General features: G+C 41.3%; 1 protein-coding gene across 2 annotated transcripts in view; it reads left to right on the plus strand.

The window, feature by feature from the left end:
• Positions 1 to 813: 813 nt before the first annotated feature.
• The window catches only part of Atp10d (ATPase phospholipid transporting 10D (putative)), a 90,607-nt gene continuing 76,420 nt past the window's right edge, over positions 814 to 15,000 (plus strand). For both annotated transcript variants that reach the window (XM_031342599.1, XM_031342600.1), the window contains exon 1: positions 814 to 1,057. The gene's annotated coding sequence lies outside the window, so the exon portion shown is untranslated. The remainder of the gene's footprint in view (positions 1,058 to 15,000) is intronic.

Below are 15,000 nucleotides of genomic sequence, written 5' to 3' on the forward strand. Positions count from 1 at the left end.
ATGTGTCCTTGTTACATGTTGCAGTATCTTTTGGGTATATGCCCAGGAGTGGTATAGCTGGGTCCTTCATTTTTATTCTTAAGTCATTATTTTTATTAGTTCTTTGAGAATTCCATATAATGTGTTTTGACTCTACTCGACTCTTCCCCCACTCCACCTCTTTCTCTCTCACTTCCTTACTCACCCAACTTTATCTTTTCTTTTCACATCGAGTCCAGTGGGTGCTCTTCTTGGAATGGGGCCTACCTCGAATGTGGTTGACGTACTCACTTACCTTCTTGAAGTAGTTGGGCAACTGTTTTGAGAGACCAGGCAGATTGATTCATTTTTATTTTAGAAATACAATTGATGAGACAAAAAGAAAAGCATAGAAAAGAGGAAAAAGAAGAAAGCAGGAGCTTAAAGCAAGCAGACCCTGGCAGATCTGTGGAGAAAGTCGCATTATCCTGACTAAAGGAGTCCGAAGAAAAGAGAAAGAAGCCCAAATCAGAACTGTGATCCTTTTTATGAAAGAGTTGTTAGTTACAACAACTTTTACATTACATTTTTAGAATGAATGTCTTTCCTAAGCATAACCACTAGATATTTCAAGCCTAGCTAAATGAGTGCATTGTTTCACAAAAATCACAGGAAAGTAAACATATGCTAGATGGCCTGCAAGCTTCTGTGACCTTCAAGGAGGAAACAGCCAGACCCTGGGTCACTGGAACGTCTGGGCAGGGCGGGGCTTCTGGCGGGGTCCAACAGCTGGCGCGGGAAGCCCGAGAGCTGCCAGGCCCCGCCCCTTACGTTACGGGGCGGGGCAGCGGGAGATTGGCAGTCCTCGGGGCGGCCTGGAGGAGGGCGGAGAGTCGTCTGTCTGCTCAGCCTGGTTCAGGCACCCGGGCTCCGCTCGGCGAGCTGGGGAACTGGGAAGTAGGTATTGTTCTGCTCCTCAAAGACAAATGGCTGGCTTGGAAGCGTAACTCTCCCAGCCCTTTGGGTCCCCGCTCGGTTCTCTTTTGGCACTTTGGGATCCGAGGTAACCATGCTGTGATGAGCGGCCCGGGAGGGACAGGTAAGAGAGACGCGGCTAGCCGCCCCCGCCCTGCCCCTGTTCACTCTCAGCCCAGCTGTGCTTCGGGTTGATGACTTCTTTCCTGTCACTTTTAGTGCGGGACATTGAAAATGGAGAAGCTATCACATCATTTTCAGTTATTTGATTTCTACGGGACATCACCCTTTTTTGAAAGCCGGGTTTTGTAAAAGATGGATTGTTGCACACACTTGTGCCTTCGCACAGACACGCACACGTTTGTCATTCCATTTCGAAATCCAGCAGCTTTGACTGTCTGCACCCCTCTCCCTGGTAATGAAAAGCTTTGGTAATTTCTTCCAGCGAATAAACCACGGGGTTGATCCCTGGGGAGGAAAAAGGTAATTTTGTGTTTGTGTTGGAACTTGTTATGAAACTGTTCGGAAAGGGATGCTAAAAATAATTGAATAAATAAAAAAGTTGTCCACATTCTTTCCTAACATACTCCAACTTTGAAGAAGTTCATTGTTATTTGGGGGCACGTTTCATTTTACATCGTAAAACTTGTTTTATTTCACCACGTCAGTAGTGAAAGATGCGGGCTAGTCAATGAATTCCTTCAATCTGGAACATCAGAAGGCCAGTTTGGGACTACATACTTTTAAAAGGAATATACTCAAAGTCCTCTTATTGGGGTATTTCGGATAAGACTCCTAAAATTCCTTCTGGCCTCCTTTCAAGACAGCTGTTGCAGCTGTTCACGTGAGGGCCCAGAGCAAACCTTTAACTCTAACCAGCCTTGAAAGATGTTCTAAGGGGGACAAGAGCTCCAGGCCAGTGTTACCATATCCATGTTTAAATTACACCAGGCCAGCTTTTGTGGAAAAGTGCATTTAACAAACGAACAAACAAACACGTGCAACAATGACAACGACAACAACAAACCCCTCCTGCTTTCTTAAGAGCAAAAGTGAGGCACAGGAACTTCAAAGTAGAATAGTTCAGCGTCTTGCATAATAAGCTCCAGCTGCAATCCACCCCCAAAGCTAAGGGATTCTTACAGCTATTTATTCTCATTCATATGTATCTTATACACCTCTATCCTATGGCTTGTAGGTATCAAAATGAGACCACACTGTTGAAAAGGTTAACAGGGAAAAGAAAAGAAATTAACAGCCCTCAGTTTATTTAACCTAACACCCACTGTGTGGGGGGAAAAATGGAAAGTTTAGCAATCTGAAACAGGATGTGGGGAATGTTTGACCTTCCCGTAAACAAAAACTGAATACTTCTCATGCTTGGTCACTAAAGAACTGATAAGGATGTTATTTATTTTCAGCAAGTGGTGGGAAAATGCTCAGAATTTGACTAAAATCTGTTAAAAGATTGACAACTCGTCTATTGGACGGCTATACCTTTAGAATAAGTTTTTAAAGAATGTTTTAGAAAGTTCACATATTAAAGCCTTCATCCCGTGTTTGACTTAAGTGTCTGATTAAAGTGGAACTCTCTGAGCACCTCCCCCCACCATGCCCCCAAGACTCATTTTTATTTCTTTATTTTTAATATCCCAGCAGCATCGTTGGGGGACCCTGAGAAATGTACCAATGAGGATTCACATGTAACAGGTCATCAGTGCTTGAGCAAGGAGAGTTTTATTACCTTGGGAATGATGTGCTGGATGCAATCACCACACGTGGTTAATAGATACAGCCTGGAGTAGCTTTCCTGGGTCCCCACACTCTCACCCCACCTCACTTAGAAACAATGATGCTCAGCTTGTACTATTAAGGGGGCTTATGGGAATTCTGCAAGAGAAAGCTGAGATGATACAACCTCTGTGTCCTACGTTCTCAGATGAATTATTTTTATTAAGAAAGCAATTGTGGTTTTCTTCTGACAACTAAACTATATTTACTAATATGGAAAGTACGAATCAATGCCACAAAATGGCATCTGTGGCATCGTCACCCAGAACCTCTCCATCTAATAAGAACCACTGATATTGTCACCCAGAACCTCTCCATCTAATAAGAACCACTGATATTGTCACCCAGAACCTCTCCGTCTAATAAGAACCACTGATATTTGGCTTACTTCTCCTCTGTAAATTAGTTGTTGTGTAGGATTCTTTTTTTAATTCTAGAAGTAAGATACCATTTTGCAACTTTTGTTTACATTTTATCTGTCAAGAATCTCCCTTCCATATCACTGAATAGTCTCCCTGAAACTCTCACATGTTTTGACCTGTTTCCCCCAGTTTCTGTGCAAACATGGGGATTTATTAACTAGGCTGAAGTTCTTTGAAATTTTAGGGATGTTTATACACATCCCCAAATTTAGACATTCCAATTTTTATTTTTCTTTATAGGACTACCCGTTTATGTCTACTTTCTTCAAACTTATTTGTTATTTCAGGTGATGAGCATTTTACCTGCATGCATATGTATGTACCATGTGCTTGTGTGGTGCCAGAAGAGGCCCTCAGATCCCCTGTGGCTGGGTGCTAGGAATTGGGCCTTCATCCTCTCGCAGAGCAATAAATGCTCTTAACTGCTGAGCTAATCCTCCGGCCCTGTGTCTACTTTTTATTGAGGATCACTTTTATAGGGTTTTGGATCTATCTCTGTCTTAGTGTTTAGTATAAACTTGACAGCTTGTTTAAAGATAAACACAGTGATTCACTTCAAAAGGCTAGAAAGTCTGAGATCATGATCCTGATGGATAAAAAGGTACTTGCTTCACTCGAGCCAGACTATGCAAGAGTATGGTGGTCCCGATGCCCAGTTGGACATAGATGGTTTTGCCAGCTTCATTTAGTTGTGGTCAGTATGAATTGGCCGAGGACAGGGATGTGTGATTGAGCTATGGCATGGTAAGGATGTAGTAATGGTAACGGGCAAATGGAGTAATGAGCTTCAGAATAGTTTTCCAATAGTGACCTAGGGAAGGGAACACTTCCCAAGGCGTCTCTCAGAGCACCTTTGGGATCAGAGCAGCATGCGTGTCTGGCCCAGCAATATCTCAACTCGCTGTCAGCCATATTCCATTTTCCTGTGAGGTTCTTTGCCTTTTGTCCCATTCCAGCGTCTCTCTCAGACTTGTGAGGAAATCTAAATTGTTGTACCGTATCCCATCCTTCTCAAACATCTTTCATGGTTTCCCGTTTCTTCTAAAGTAATGATAAACACTTCATCTCTCAACATGTAAACCTTCACGCCGGTCCTCATGCACATCATCGTTTTTCATGGCCCCATCACTTCCCAACTTGTGCTGGAGGCTCTGGCTGTATGGAACGGTCCAGTGTTTCCATCCTCTCTCCTTTTATAACATTATATAGCTCCCTCCTGTCAGGGATGGTGTCCAGGCTCATGACAAATGCTCTCTTCTGGAAAGCCCTTCTTACTCCATTTCTATCTTCAGATACAGTGATTTTTCATGGGACCTTTTGTTTCTCTAAATTCACACACTGTGCAATTGCTCTAATTTGAGTTTTAAAATTTGAGTTGGGAAGGCTGGAGAGATGGCTCAGCGGTTTAAGAGCACTGACTGCTCTTCCAGAGGTTCTGAGTTCAATTCCCGGCAATTACATGGTGGCTCACAACCATCTGTAATGGGATCTGATGCCTTCTTCTGGTGTGCCTGAAGACAGCTACAGTGTACTCATATAAATAGATAAACCTTTAAAAAAATTTGAATTGGGTATTTTCATCGGATTCTAGGGTTCTTTTCTTTACCACTGATGTGATATCTCTAGGGCAACCTGAGAAGTAAATGAACCAAGAAGGTAAGGGGAGATTTTTGTCTGTTTTGTGACCTGGTTGGTTTCTGGCTTATAGTGAGAGCATAGATAAAAAAAAAAAAGTACATTAGTGAATGAATTAATGTCAGTGGGTTACACATAGTGGGATTTTTAGTCACCATTAGGAAACCTTGGGGATAGGTATTTCATTTAACAGATGTGGAAACCAAGGCTCAGAAAGGTTTGTGTTTGGAGTAAGCGTCCAGCTGTGAGTCTGCTGGCACAGCTGTGTTCTTTCTTGCAGATGCTTTTGATGCTGTTAGAACACAGCTGGGCACAGTACAGTATTGATTCAAGGTCACTGTGTTGACTCTCAAGATTCTATCTCATAATTCCACAAAGATGACTGCGCTTTTCTTCTAAGTTTTTTTTTTTTTTTTTTAGGTAAATACACCTTTCCTTTTCCAGAGTCTCACCTTAGAATGAACCTTTTTCCTGCACATCAGTTCTTGACATCACAGCATCTCTAGTATTTGTAATCAGATGAGGATGACAGAAGTATTGAGACTCTGGGATACATAGTAACATATCTAGGCCATGCCGTAGAAGGTGGAGAGGTCAAATAAATCACGGCTGGAGACACAACTTTGTTCAATTGTAAAGAAGGCCTTTGGTACTTCTAGCTCTGTACCATCAAACCTACTGCTTTTGGAGACTTCCTCGTCATTGGTGGTCATAGACTGACCCATTTATTGTAGACTAGGGATAGGAACACTTCTACTGGTCTCTCAGTTCCTTTGGTTTTCTGGTGTCAGACTTGACTGTGACAGCAGAGGTGACATGACATGATTCATGCCTATCACCTGTCACTTTCATGTACAAAGCAGTACCAGCTGCCTTTGGCCCAGCTCTTTGTTTTGATGTAAAGATAGTAGAAGCAACTACACTTGGTCTGCTGCCTGGTTTCAATTTTCTTCCTCAGTTTTTTTTTTTCCAGAAGGTACTGCAGCGAGTTCCCTATTTATCACCGATACTGAACGTCTTGGTGCATATCGCCCTGTCACTGTGACCTAGGCTCAAGGCCAGGCAGTTTGCTGACTTCTTCATATCATTTACAATTAGATCTGTCCATTATCAGTGTTACATGCCACACTTGTCATGCTTAGCCTACAGGCCTTAGAGGCAATTGATATATGCATGTTGGGACAACTTAAACAATGGGCATATATAATTCAGTCTTCAACAACATTATGCCATATATTGAAGTCATTTTTAGCCATTGAGAAATAGTAGTTATCCATGCAATATTTATTTATAACCGACTTAAAGTCAGCTGTTAACTTTCAAATCAAATCATTAGAACTTGGGAATTAGGCTTTCATCCATTATCTATAGTTCCACCATAATGTATTATCAATAGTTCCACCATAATGAATGAAGAGATGCCTGTCTTCTTCAGTACACGTCCAAGGAATGCCATTTGCCTCAAAGGACGTGTTTAAAAATTTGAGTTGATGTGCTTATTTGCTTCATATTTAACAAATATATAGTATGCACACACACACATATATTGCACATTGTATGTGTGTGTAATGATCAGTGAAAGACCTTTACAAAACATTTGGTGTCATACATTGTTGTGATATCTAATTTTTCAAGTGCACATAGTTTTTTAGAACCTTAAGAATTCCCATTTAGCTACAAAAGTAAGTCATCATCCTTATTTACTCTCTTTTTTTTTTCCTCATCACTCCTCAAATTATTTCCCTTTGCTCTAAATATTGTTTTGTTTACTCATATAAAAATACTATTTCTGGCATGTTAGGAAAATATTTTGACTAGTTACTTTAAGAATCGGCCGATCTTGTTAGCAATACAATTCCTTAGCCTCTCCTGTAGACCTCCTAAGTGGGAAAGACAACAGCCTATGCCAGGGAGGGAGCAAGACTGAGCCTGTGTTTCTAAGCTCCACCTGAGATTCTGTTTGGGGGTGACTCTGAGAACCAGGCTTAGGAAAGATTCTCAGGTGAGCGAGCCAGTTTATTCCCTGGGCTTTGTCAGTCAGGTCTGACCTTCTCTCAAAGGACCCTAAGGAAGAGAATTCCATCCCTTTCCCTGTCACTCCCACTGTGTAGGGAGTGGAGAAAGCCTTGATTGAATGTAACTACTGATATGGGACATGACCATGTCAAGAACCAGTGCCTCAGATTCATGGGGATGGCAAAGCATTTCCCATCCTGGTCAGGCTTGGGGTTGGCAAAGCCTTCCCCTGGTCCAGAGTGGGAATGCTGACAGTGTGTGTAGGTATGTGAGTGTTTACAAACTCAAGAGTGTGCAAAAACTAGCCACTGTGGCTTCTTCCTTTCGATGTTTATAGCCTGAGACTGTTAGCCTGCAGAGAACTACCAGGACTAGCTAACTCCTCCCACTGGGCTCTATAGAATAAACATCCAGAGGTTCCAGGTGGCACACTCGGCCCAGAAGACCCCAGCTTTTCTGTGTGTGTGTGTGTGTGTGTGTGTGTGTGTGTGTGTGTGTGTGTTCATTCCTTCCCTTGTCCTAATCAGGTCAAGGTGCCAAGCCCTGCAGGTTACGGTGTTAATAATACCTTTGTGTTTCCATTGAGCTGATTGAAAACTCCACTCATTTAAAACCCCTGAGTTTATGAAGCAGCCAAAGTCCAGTGTCTAATTCTTAAAGAGTGTGTTGGCTAGGTTTATGCTGTTTGTTTCCTGACAGCAGATCCCTGGTACAAACAGAAGTCAGCTTAATGCTGTTGTGCTTGCTAATAGGAAATTCCTGTTGGGTAGAACTTAACATCTACACGTCTTCAATATTAATCTGATATAATGCTAGAGATTAACACGGACACACTACTGGGGGACCTGAGTGTGACTGTTAGTTTTTACTACTGAGGCAGCATGCTTATCATATACTTTTTGAGATTTTTCTTAAAAAGGAAAAAGCAAACAACCACAGAGGTGGCACACGCCTTTAATTTCAGCACTCAGGAGGCAGAGGCAGGTGGATTTCTGAGTTTGAGGCAAACTTGGTCTACAGAGTGAGTTCCAGGACAGCCAAGGCTACACAGAGAAATCCTGCCTCCCAAAACCCCAAAATTCAAACAACAACAATTGAACCCCCCAAACCCTCAAAACTTAAAGTATGGCATGTACCCCCTCCAATTTAAACGTAGAAGCATTATTAACTTCTGGTTATTCAGTGAGCCATCATAAGTAGGTTTCAAAATTACAGGATGCAATATACTCATGATTAGAGTTGATTTTTTTCTTTAAAGATGAAAATGGAGATCTGTTTCCTGACTTTGGAATAAATGGTAAAAACAGAGGTCATCATGAGAAAGGCATACTTAAAAATAAAACACAATTATAATACCTCAAAGTTAGCTAGTGTTAAGGTTTTCAACATACATTGTTATGTATTTTATATAGTGTATTTACTTCTGTGTGGTTTTTTCCAGGCTCTTTTCCAAAATATATTCCAAATGCATGAATCCCCAGTGAATAATTCATGACGTAGACTTTTAGATGAGGTGAATTTTAAAGCAGACTCGTGTGATGACAACAGAACATTTCAGGGTGATATTGAAACAGTGGGGTGGATCCCACAAGTGAGCTCAGACTGTAAATAAGCTTATGCCTAAAGAAAGCTTGTGCTGTAGTGTAATAGTGACATGGAACTTTAGCAGGCACAGTAAGTCTCATTAAAATTGTCTTAAATAATTTGCTGGCAGATTCATAAGTAGAGGCATACCGAAGATTATTAAAAGTTCACGTAGATATGTGAGACAGTGTAACTGGATGTGAGCAGCCACTCACTTGCTAATGTAATGTTGAGTCAAGTCAGTATCTCTGAATCTCATTTTTTTTTTATTTTAAAATGAAATCTTTTGTTGGATTTTTATTTTCACCTTTATGTATGGAGTTTTTGAGTTTCTGCGCCTCGCCAGTTTGAAAAAGAAAAGATTTATTTAGTTTATTTATTTTTAAAGATTTATTTATTTATTTATGTATATGAGTACACTGCAGCTGTCTTCAGGCACACACTAGAAGAGGGCATTGGATCCCCATCAGGTAGTTGTGAGCCACTATGTGGTTGCTGGGAATTGAACTCAGGACTTCTGGAAGAGCAGTCAGTGCTCTTAACTGCTGAGCCATCTCTCCAGCCCATGATTTATTTATTTTTACTTATGTAAACACACACACACACACACACACACACACACATCCCTGCCTGTCTGTCTGTCTGCATGAGTTTATGTGCGTGTGTCATGTGCTTGCAGGCTGGTGTGGAGGATAGAGAAGGGTGTTGGGTCCCTGGAACTGGAGTTACAGGGGTTTTGAGTGACAGCACTGGCAATCAAACCCAGTCCTCTGCAAGAGCAGTCAGTGCTCTTAACCACGGAGCCATCTCTCCAGCCTCAAGCCCTACTGTCTTTCAATTGCTTTTCTTGGATGGCACACATTCCAATCTTTAGCAAGTAATAAGCATTCCTATTATAGAAGTAACTACTATTGGTCGATTATACATGGATAACTTACACACATTCTTATGAATGCCCAATAACAACCCTACAGAGTAGATATGATTATTGTCATGTATCTTTTATGGAGAAATTGAGGGTCATAAGAAATCTTGCTGGGGGTGAGTGAGGGAGCTTTTTAAGAAACTCCATTCTGTGCCTCTTGCTGCTCCTCCCTCTCTTTAACAGAAGGATGGCTTGCATTGATTCTGGGTTTCTCAGCAGCAGCATATTCTTGATTTGAAAGCTGGATATTGTTTTATGAGGAACCATTTTGTGTACCGTGGGATATTTAACAGCCTCCCTTGCTGGTGGCTTCCATAACAAAAAGTGTCTCCAGATAATTGCCTAACCTGTCCCTACTTACATAATCAGTAGTCTAGAGCTGAACGGAACTGCCTTCTCTAGGAAAGATGAGATGGCTTCAGGACATCTTAAGGATCAAGATGCATTTGACCATACAGTTCCCTGGCAAGGGACTTGCCCATCCATTCAGTACTTGTCATAACCAATTAGCCTTCATTCTCGGAATGTTTGCTTTGTTTGAAGAGAATTATTGCAAGGATGCATAATATAATTCCTAGAACCTGACAGGCAAAAGTTAATATATTTAAACAGAATTCTTGGGTACCTGCTCTGGGCCAGGCATTGTTAGGTTACTGTCAGAACAGTGAGTGAGATAGATATATAAGGGATGTTGATATTAACAAAAAATGTTAACTCATTGATCTTTATCTTTCTGATAATAATTTTAAGACTGTCTTCATAACCACAGTCCAGGGTGTTGACCACAGTTTACACAAACACACACACACACACACACACACACACACGCCACATAAAACAGGAGTTTGCCCTCCTCAGCGTGGGTGAGTAAAGAGAGGCTGGCAGGAGATTTGTATTCTGCCATTTTAACATGATCCTTTGCTTCCAGTTTTCAAAGGGAACACTGCTCCGTGACCTGACTTCCTTTCAGAACTTGCTTACTTATTTATTGGTTGGTATTTGAATGCTCTGTTCTGCTCTGAAACCTGCCCTGGCCTCTGTTTGTCTCATGGCAGCTATTCTCTGAGGTTTGTGCTAATGAGGGAACCCCATGGGTCTCACGGCTGATCCCTCTGCTAGGCTGTACTCCTGCAGGCCAAGAATCATGTGGAGATGGTGCAAGATATTGGCTTCAGTGCCTGGAACAGGACCTGGCCAGCCCGTGGGAGTTTTTCCAGTACTGATTTACTAAATGACTAGAAGGACTGGAGATATCCGAACAGCAGAAGTGATTGTATTAAGCCTGTCTTGTTAGTTTCGGTCTTAACACTTCTTGAAGACCATAGCAGTCACAATTACTTATATTTACAAACCTCTGTTTTGGAGTAAAAGAGTTTTCCTCTTTGTCACACCAGCTCTTTGGTAGAGGTGGGATAGTGAAGCCTATCAAACCACGTGCGTACATTCACAGAGGTGATGAGATCATGAAGACTCAGAGACAGATCGGGAGGCACCACCACCGGGTACCTCAGCTCCCAGAGCACCGGTGCTGAACTCCCAGAGAAGAAAATGTACCGAGTGTCTGGTGAGATGCAGGAGTATGGAGCGCGTTTTGTATGATGATGTCTGCTCCGAATGGAATTCGTTCTTTGTTTTCTGTGATGGTCTGACAATATAGGCTACTTAGAAGCCTGTCCTCCCCAAGTGCAGTAGAACAGTGGGACTTAACTACCTCGCCTGCACATTTAAAACTTGGCTCTGCTTGTTTTGTTTCCTTTGTTATGTCCTCCTGTTGTGTTCCAGGATTAAGGTCGGCTTCACGGTTCCATGCTGTAGATCTTAAAGCAAACTCTCATGACTGTGGCATGCAGAATCAGCGCTGTCGGGAGATACCAGGATATGCTGCCACTGATGACTCCAGTCTAGAGCCAGTGGGATTAAGACAGCTCAGGGGGGACTGTGGCTGCACTGCACAGAGGAAGGGACTGTCTCACTTATTCATCCTTTCCTTTGGGTCACAGATACTCATGAAAGGTCTCTGCTCGATCCTGTTCTACGCTAAAGCTGTATCCATGAGTAGAACAGACAGAAATTTTTACCCTGATGAAGGAGGGAAATGTACAAAAGCTAAAATAAATAAATAAAAATTATGTAGAAAACAACATGAAAGTTCAATGAAAAATAAAGTACAGAACAGGCTTAATGTGAAGTGGATCATGTGCAGACCTATGTTATTATGCAGTTAACAATGGGAGCCATTACAGTTTTATACTGAGGAAATAATCCAGATCTAATTCTTGTGGTAATAGAACCAGGGTGTTGAAGATGGCCCAGGAGTGGTGGTGAGGGGAAGCTGCTGGAGACAGTGAGGTGTAAGGAGAGTCTCAGATTGTTGACAAGCAGTGCACTCAGGGAGAGCGCACGCACGGCCTCTGGATCTGAGCATCTTGGAAGGGTGGGGCAGCCACAGATTGACAAGAGAGACCTGTGGTAGAAGCTGGTCTGAGCATAGTCTGGCAAATTAGCTTAGTCTATCAAGTGTGTATCTGGAGATGAGCTGCCTCTTTGGTGCCTCATTGTAGGACTATGGGTTTTAGGAGAAGTGTATGCTTAAGAGACTTAGCTGGGGACCTTGTGAAAGCTCTTGTATAATGACTTTTGCTTTTTCTTAATAAAAGAAGAAATAATATCAGGAGCAGAAAGAATATTGGGGGATGGGAGATATTAAATATCAGAGGAGGAGGAGAACTATGGGAAACGATTGTGCATGGAAATGTAAGTTATCAGTCTGGATTCACTGACTGCAGTCTGTGCTGACTTGTGGCTTGTGGCTGTGAATTTCAGGTGAACAATCCGGGATGGTGTGTTTCCCCCAAGCCCTTTCAGGCCATAGGCACTGAGGCAGGATGGATACAAAGTTTGCTGTAACTGCTTGGATATAGGCAGAACATGGATTTTTCTGAAAAGGAAGTGAGAAAAGCGTTATCAGGTGTAATGAGTGTACAGAGAGGGGGAGGTGTGGGACATAAAATTTAAAGCTGTCAAGAAGGGAAGTAAAACCATGTGAGCATGATGGGCAGTAGAAAGGTAGTTGGTCTGTTAGTGGAGGATGGATCACTAGGTATTGGTGTCTTGTTTAAAGTAGGATTTATTTTAATATAAATTGTATTTATATATGTTGGATCTTATTTCAAGTACCTGTAAAAAGTCTTCTATTGACCTCATCTAATGTTTCTGAAATTAACAAATTCAAGTGTTTAAATAAATATTCCAACACAGATAATGGCAAGTATTGAACATTAATATGGACTTATGTTTATACTATTAATATATTATCTTTGTGTTAATATTTTATTAATTCTGAAAAACCAAATCTCAAAAACATACTATTCTGTTTCACAGCATAGTGTTTTAGAGGTAGCTGGGATTACCAAAAGCAAAACATAGTGTTAAAAATAGCTACATTCAGTGTTTCTTTTTTTTTTTAACATTTATTTATTATTATATATAAGTACATTGTAGCTGACTTTAGACACACCAGAATGCAGTCATTATTGGTGGTTGTGAGCCACCATGTGGTTGCTGGGATTTGAACTCAGGACCTTTGGAAGAGCAGTCAGTGCTCTTACCCTCTGAGCCATCTCACCAATCCTCCATTTAGTATTTCAATATATGCTTATTCAGTTTTTCAAAATCGATTAAGGTAACCAGGAAGTCATTAATCAGTATAGATGAGATTGTAAATAACACAGGGATATGCTTATATGCCTTCAACTTTTGCCTGTTTCTCTTTAAACCCAGTGACCATAAGTATCCACCCAAGGAGACTCACCTAAAGATGTGATCCTTTCAAGAAAGTAAGGGCTATTGAAGAAGAGAAGCATTGAAGCTTCCTGCGTCTGGATGGACCATTTTAATCCATTCGCCCATTAATCCATTCATCTATCATCCATCCACCCACCCATCTCTCTAATAAACTATCTGTTAATTAGGTATTTTTACAGTAATTACTTCAGATTTTGAACTTCAGTTTTTTCCTAGACAGATGCAGAGAATCATAATTCTCTCTCCAGATGACAGGCAGCAGCAATGAGCAGCCACTGCTCCTACTTAGCCATACAATCACATTGATAAGGAACTGGTCACAGGGTACTGCCATGTTGCCAGCCTTCTGTGCATACAGATATTCAGTAAATTACAGAGATATTCCACACTGTGTTGAGAAATAGATGTGTTAGATGATTTTACCCAACTCTAGGCTAATGGAAGTATTCTGAGCACATTGAAGGTGGGCTAAGACTTGACTCTCAGTAGCTGGTTGAATTATTGTGATGGCTATTCCTGGTTGTCACCATGACTATGTCTGGAATGAACTACAATCTAGAAATAGAGGGTATACCTGTGATCCAGATCTTGAGGCTGGAAGACACAGGTTTCTGACCTGGGTCTTGACATGAGGCATAGTGGCCAGGAAAAGCTTAGGCCCAGGCAAGGTAGTTTACTCCTTTAATCAATCGCAGGAGACAGAGGCAAGCAGATCTCTTGAGTTCAAGGCCAGCCTGGGACAGAGCAAATTCCAAATTCAGGTGTGATAGTACATACCTTTAATCTGGGCTCTACCTTCCCTGGAGGCCTACATAAGGACAAGGGAGAAAGGTAGGCCTCCTCCTCCTCCTCCTCCTTCACCTGCTTGCACTTACTTGCCAGCACATCTGTTGGAACCTACTTCTTCAGGATTCCAGCTTATACATAAGACCAGCTGAAACACATAGCCTTGTGGGATTGAGCGACTACTAGATTCTTGGACTTCCAATTTACAGCTACCCATTGTTGGATTAATTGGACTGCAGACTGTAAATCCTTCCAATAATTTCCCTTAATATATAGAGACATTCCATAGGTTCTGTAACTCTAGAGAACCCTGACTAATTTGACTTATAACATTTTTTTTAAAGAGACTTTTTTTTTTTTTTTTTTTTTTTTTTTTAGCTTCTGACTTATAACATTTTAAACTTGCTATTTCTAGTCTGGTTACAGAATGAGTTTCAGGAAAGGACAGCCAGAGTCACACAGAGAAACAAACCCTGTCTTGGAAAAGAGAGAGAGAGTGAAAGAGAGAAAGAGAGAAAGAAAGAGAGAGGGAGAGAGAGAAAGAGAGAGAGAGAGAAAGAGAACAAGAACAATTGACAGATATGGCTCATTTAAAATTCAGCATCTCTTATGCACAGATAAAATATGTCTACATTTATGATATATATGCATTCATATATATTTACATGTATAAATGTGGCATAAACATATGTATACGTGGATAATATACATGTACACATAAATATACTTTATTTAATCTGCTTGGTAACAATAAAAATTGCTACTTTTTCTAGTGTAAAACCATACATCTTCATAGATACTTCAGTTTTATAATATTCCTCTGCTCGTGTTAAAAATAAACATGTTGTATTTGGAAAGCCTAATTTGATCTTTCATTAGGAAGGATATATGAATGTGGACTCATTTTTTTGATGATGTTCATGTGTGCATGCTGTGGAGATGGGTTGGGGTGGGGCAGTGGGGCCTGGGGAGGAGCTTCCCTCAGTCTGGGCGAGAGCTGCTTCTGTGAGAACCTGACCCTTTTCTGTCTCTTTCCTAAGCATTATCCATGCTATCTGGCATGTGGTGTGTTTTCAGGATGTGTCTGCTGAATGACTTGGGTAA

This window comes from Mastomys coucha, unplaced genomic scaffold (genome assembly GCF_008632895.1).
Source record: "Mastomys coucha isolate ucsf_1 unplaced genomic scaffold, UCSF_Mcou_1 pScaffold22, whole genome shotgun sequence".
NCBI classification, from domain to species: Eukaryota; Metazoa; Chordata; class Mammalia; order Rodentia; family Muridae; genus Mastomys; species Mastomys coucha.